We start from the raw sequence: 6000 nt of genomic DNA on the forward strand, positions 1-6000 counted from the left end.
AATTAGGACCTTCCAGTCTTCACTTGGTGTTGTCCTGCAGGAAAGTTGTTGGCGGGGGCAGTGTTATGTAGGGAAAGGGTGTTAATTTTGGTGTAAGGCAGAATTTGAAATTAGCTGAGTGATCTTAAGACAATTACTTAACCTCTTGGGCTCTGTGGAAGCCAGAGTCCAAGATGATTCCAGTGATTCTCACCTCCTGGTATTCATGCTCTTGTGTAATCCCCCCTACACTGAACAGGGCTGTGTAATCAACAGGATACTGAAGGACACATGACTTTTGAGGCTGGGTCACAAAAGACATTGCAAATTCTGTTTTCCACTCTCTTGGATCAATTGCTCTGGGCAAAGGCAGCTGCCATGTCTTGAGGACACAAGCAACCCTGTGGAGAGTGCCATGTGGTGAGAAACTGAGGCTTTTTGCCAACCAGCCATGTGAGGGAGCTATCTTGGAAGCAGACCCTCCAGCCCCAGTCAAGCCTTCAGCCAATACCTTGACTACAACCTCATGAGAGATCCTGAGCCAGAACCACCCAGCTAAGATACTACCAAATCTTGACTCTTGGAAACTGTATGGGATAATAAATGTTTATTGCTGTTTTAAACTGTTAAATCTTGGGGGAATTTCTTACGTAGCAATACATAACTAGCACAGAGCCTCACTTTCCTCCTCACTAAAGTGGAGATTCTAAAACCAATCCTATTGGTCACAACAGAGTGTTGTCTGATAACGTTGGAAGATGAACCCTCTAGGTTCGAAGGCACTCAAAATACAGTGGCCACAACGATGGACTTGAGCATAGCAACAATGCTGAAGATGGCGCAGGACCAGGCAGTGTTTTGTTGTGTTGTACACGGGGCCTCCATGAGTCAGAGCCGCCTCAAGAGTAACTTAAAACACCACCAGCAACAAAACCAATCCTATCGGGTTATCAGGAGGATTGACTGAGATGAGGCATGTGAGCCATTTAGCCTGATTCCTGGCAAGTAGTGATTCATTCCTGGTAGCTGTCATCGCTTGTAGCGCTCTCAGGCCATTACAGCGTTTTTGTGATGCCTTTGACCCACCCGTTCCTTGCCCCTGACCACCAGAGTTTTCCCACTACACTGATTGTACCTTCTGAGCATTAAAACTTCAGGGTCTTCTTTGTCTTTTTTGAGTGGGTGATGTGGGGTGGGGTTCACACATATTTGAGCTATCACATATAACTTAACTCCTCTAACACATGGAATTTTCCTGCTGAAATGTCTTTATGTATGACTGGTTGGCTTTTGCTAAAGTTAACTAATTACCTGCTTTTTAAACTTAGTTTGCTCAAAATCCTGAATATTATATGTGCTTAAAATGATGGCTACTGTACACTGGATGGGCAGCTGCCAATCCCAGGTGTGTCCATTTCCTAAAGAAGTCTTCATTTACATACCTACCACACTGTGTCTGTACTCAAGAGCAAGTTAGGCAATGTAAGCGTGGGAAACTGTAGCTGACGATGCCTGGGAGTGATGGCGATACGCCTGTGGGCTGCCCTATGAAGCGTGTAACCTTCACACATGTAGAGACTTTCCTAACATAACTTCAGATTTGGTGCATTATCTCTTCTTGGTTCAGGTTTTAACCTGAAATTTAACCAAGATGGAAGCAGCAGTCAAACGACATATTGCATTGGGCAAGCCTGCTCTTTAAAGTGTTAAAAAGCAAAGATGTTACTTTGAGGACTAAGGTGCACCTGACCGAAGCCGTGGTATTTTCAGTCACCTCATACACGTGTGAAAGCTGGACAATGAATAAGGAAGACCAAAGAAGAATTGTCACTTTTGAATTATGGTGTTGGTGAAGAATATTGAATATACCGTGGACTGCTAGAAGAACGAACACATCCGTCTCAGAAGAAATACAGCCAGAATGCTCCTTAGAAGTGAGGTTGGTAAGACTTTGTCTCATGTACTTTGGACATGTTATGAGGGGGTACCAGTCCCTGGAGAAGGACATTATACTTGGTAAAGTAGAAGGTCGGTAGAAAAGAGGAAGACCCTCAAAGAGCTGGATTGACACAGTGGCTACAACAATGGGCTCAAACATAGTGACAATTGTGAGGATGGTACAGGACCGGGGAGTGTTTTGTTCTGTTGTATGTAAGCATGAGTCAGGACTGACGTGACAGCACTTAACGACAATAACCAGGATGATTCTAGAACCTTCTTTTGAGAAAAATACCACCCTCATATAAAACAGAACATTTAATATTATAGAATGTACCTTTTGACTTTTCAGAAAGGCATTTATTTTCATAGACTTAATTTTTTACCACTTGCTATGGGTTCAAAAGCTTTGTTATTGTTTTAACACCATGTATTTAAATATTCTTCTAATAGGTTGTATTTGGAGAAGTAATTATTGTGTGAAGGGGTGAAGGGAAACTCAGAGCCTTCTTCAGCAGGTGGAAGAGCTGGAATCAGAAAGACTTGTGGGAGCCTTGGATCAGGTACTGCTGGAGTCCAGCACAGCAAAAGGGAGCAGGTATGGCCATTGTAGCATGGTGGCTCCTATGCTGCAGGCCAGGCTCAGAAAAGCATCAAATGCACCCCAGCAGAAGAATGCCAGACGACAGGAGAAGATTTTTTCCCCTCCTATAAGGCCAGATTATGTTGTCTCCTGAAACAATTAATGTTTGACTTGGTGAGATGTGCTTGCTTCTTAAATAACTAGGAGCAAAATTGTCTGCAGCCTTGTCTGGTGGAGAGTCTAGAGTGAGACCCCACAGCCTCCCTCAGCCCAGGGACCAGAGCCCACTTCCCCCTTAGTTTTGTCAGCATCTCAGTAGCTTCTGGCCAAAGCCTGAGGCTCTGGAGTCTGCAAGACCGAAGGAAGCACAGAGGGAGCAAAGACTTCTCTATCTGAGGATGGACACTGAGCTGGATGGCTGGGAAAAGGAAGGGGAAAGAAAGCAAGGAAGAAGGGAAGGAGGAAGGAAGGAAGGAAGAGGAAGGAAGGAAGGGAGGAGAGAAAGCTCAGGAGACCTTGGGTTCAGTGTGATACTCTAATATCTGCACGTTAACGTCCGTAAAACTCAAGACTCAATTTTGCTTTGTGTGCTTACTTTATTTTGTTGTTTTGAAAAGTTTACAAATTGACATGGCTCAAAATAATGTTATGAAAAGATAAATCCTGAGGAAGTCTCTCTCCCACTCTGTTCCTACCCACCACATCCCCCATCTCCTCCCCCAACAGGTAACCACTTTTATTAGTTTCTTATGTATCCTTGCATTGTTTCCTCATGCAAGCAAATATGAACGTATGATGTTATTTCTTACACAAAAGGTATCATACTCTATGTATCGTGTTTAGCACCTTGCTTTTTCCGACTTGGCAATACAGCCTGGAGATTTTTTTATGGTAGGGTAGGAAGAGCTTTTGTCTTCTTTTTTGTTGCTGCATAGTATTCCACTGGGTGGATGTGCCATACTTTAATTAACCTGATCTCTTTCGATAGGTACTTGGTTATTTTAAGCTTTATATATTGCAAACAGTGGTGCAATGGATAATGCTATATGTACATCATTTCTGATGTGTGCTGGTTTATAAGCAGGATAAGTTCCCAGAAGTGGGATTGCTGGGTCAAAGGGAAATGCACTTAAAAGGAAATTATTTTATTGTGGTGAAATAGATATATAGTAAAACTTGCAAAAGCTAGAAACTGAGTAAGGCAGGAACCTGTCAGAGAAGGAAAAGGAAAATATTTTCTACTAAAACAAGTGATAGAAAAGCGGTAAGAGTGTACCCTCGTCAAAGGCAGAAAACTTGTGTGACCCGGAAGAACTAGCACTCCCATTGAATTCCAGCTTTCACAGGTTTCACTGTAATAAAACATTTGCCATTTCAACAATTTCTAAGTGTATAATTTGGTGACGTTGTTTACAATCGCCATGTTGTGCAAACCATCACCACTATCTGGTGCCAATAGTTTTCCTCACCCCTACCAGAAATTCGGAAACACTGGTGGCATAGTGGTTAAGTGCTACAGCTGCTAACCAAAGGGTTGGCAGTTCAAATCTGCCAGGTGCTCCTTGGAAACTCTACGGGGCAGTTCTACTCTGTTCTATAGGGTCGCTATGAGTCGGAATTGACTCGACGGCACTGGGTTTGGTTGGGTTTTGTACCAGAAATTCAGTACCGTTTAAGGAATATCTCTCCATTTCCCTCCTCACCTACCTGTGGTAACCACTAATAAACTTTGATCTCTATGTGTTTGCCTGTTCTAGATATTTCATGTAAGTGGGGTCATACAATATTTGTCCTTTTGTGTCTGACTTACTTCACTCAGTAGAATGTTTTCAGGGTTCATCCATGTGGTAGCATGTATCAGGGCTCCGTTTCTCTTTATGTTATTGTTGTTAGGTGCCATCAAGTGGGTTAAGACTCATAGCGACCCTATGCATGACAGAACGAAACACTGCCCAGTCCTTTTTCTTTATAGCTGAGGGATGTTTACTTGTATGGCTATACCACATTTTGTTTACCCATTCATCTGCTGATGGACCGTTGGCTGGTAAATGCACTCTTGAAGAAATCAAGCGAATTTACCTACACTGCCACCAGCAACAGATTAGAGTTCCTATTTCCCTTTAGTATCATTGACAAAGTGTGTTATATAATTACCTTTTAAAGTTCCCAAACCAATAACGCTATGGTTTGGGATAGGAATATTTACACTGAAGACATTGGCTAACATCTGTGATGGGTTTCCTCTTTCACTTATCAGTTGATAATGAACATACAACCCACCCAGATACTCAGGCACAGGCTGGGTGACTACTTGGCCTTGACAGGAATGCTATCCAGGAGAGAGGAAGAGACTTAAACATGGATGGGGTTGGATTACATGCTCTGGGATGTTCTTTTCTAACCTGACTGTCTTTGGTTTGCTAATATGTCTCATCTATTCAGCTTATATTCTCCCTCCCTCCTGATACAACTTACACATGGAATTGTGTTCTAAACGTTTGTAATTGTTTTTCACCCAAGACATACTCTTCAAAAAAAATTATTTTTGGTGAAAAAATGTACAGAAAGAGATATACCATTTCAACAATTTCTACATGTGCAATTCAGTGACATTGATTATATTCTTCAAGTTGTGCAATCATTCTCGCTGTCCTTTTCCAAATTGTTCCACCACAGAAACTTATTGCCCCTACACTTCTCATTTAACCTTTTGAGTTGCTGTTGTCAATTTGATCCCACAGAGATAATTTGTTAAAAGACACAATGCTTAAAGGTAGGCATACTTTACTATTTAAGCTAAACTATTGTTTGGTTTGGAAACCCTGGCAGTGTAGTGGTTAAGTGCTACGGCTGCTAACCAAAAGAGTAGCAGTTCAAATCCACCAGGTGCTCCTTGGAAACTCTACAGGGTAGTTCTACTCTGTCCTGTAGGTTCTATAGGGTCCTATGAGTCGGAATTGACTTGATAGCAATGGGTTTTTTTTTTTTTTTTTTTTTTTAATTGTTTGGTTCAAAAAAGACTTCAGGGGATAGTTTTGGTTTGAGATTTAAGGTTTAAAGATTATCTCAGGACAATAGCTCCAAGGGTTCATTCAGCCTCACTGGTCCAAAAAACTCTGGATTCTGTGAAATTGCAAATTCTGTTCTGCATTTCCCCCTTTTGATCAAGATTCTTCTATAGAATCTTTGATCAAAACATTCAGTAATGGTAGTTGGGCACTAAACACTTCTTTTGGTCTCTCGGCATAGGACCAAGGTACACTTGCCATTTCATTGACTGGTCTATGGTTGAACTGACTGCATTTATTTCCTTTTCCTCACACAAAAGCCAGTATTTGCAAGCTGAAGGAGGACATGTTTGGGTGTGGAGTGGAGCTGGGTGATTTTGGCAGCTACTCTAGGAGAAACATTTTGGGAAACAATTCTTTTCCCACACAAAGCAGCCCAGTGATCTGAGCAGACCTATTCATCAGCCTTAATCTGGCCTGAAGTCCCCTGGG

General features: G+C 42.1%; 1 long non-coding RNA gene across 1 annotated transcript in view; it reads left to right on the forward strand.

Moving 5' to 3' along the window:
• The window catches only part of LOC135233003 (uncharacterized), a 27585-nt gene extending 22152 nt beyond the window's left edge, over positions 1–5433 (forward strand). The window contains exon 3 of the long non-coding RNA XR_010323676.1: positions 1750–5433. This is a non-coding gene — a long non-coding RNA (uncharacterized LOC135233003). The remainder of the gene's footprint in view (positions 1–1749) is intronic.
• The last annotated feature ends 567 nt before the right edge of the window (positions 5434–6000 follow it).

The sequence above is a fragment of the Loxodonta africana genome, chromosome 12 (genome assembly GCF_030014295.1).
Source record: "Loxodonta africana isolate mLoxAfr1 chromosome 12, mLoxAfr1.hap2, whole genome shotgun sequence".
Taxonomy (NCBI): domain Eukaryota; kingdom Metazoa; phylum Chordata; class Mammalia; order Proboscidea; family Elephantidae; genus Loxodonta; species Loxodonta africana.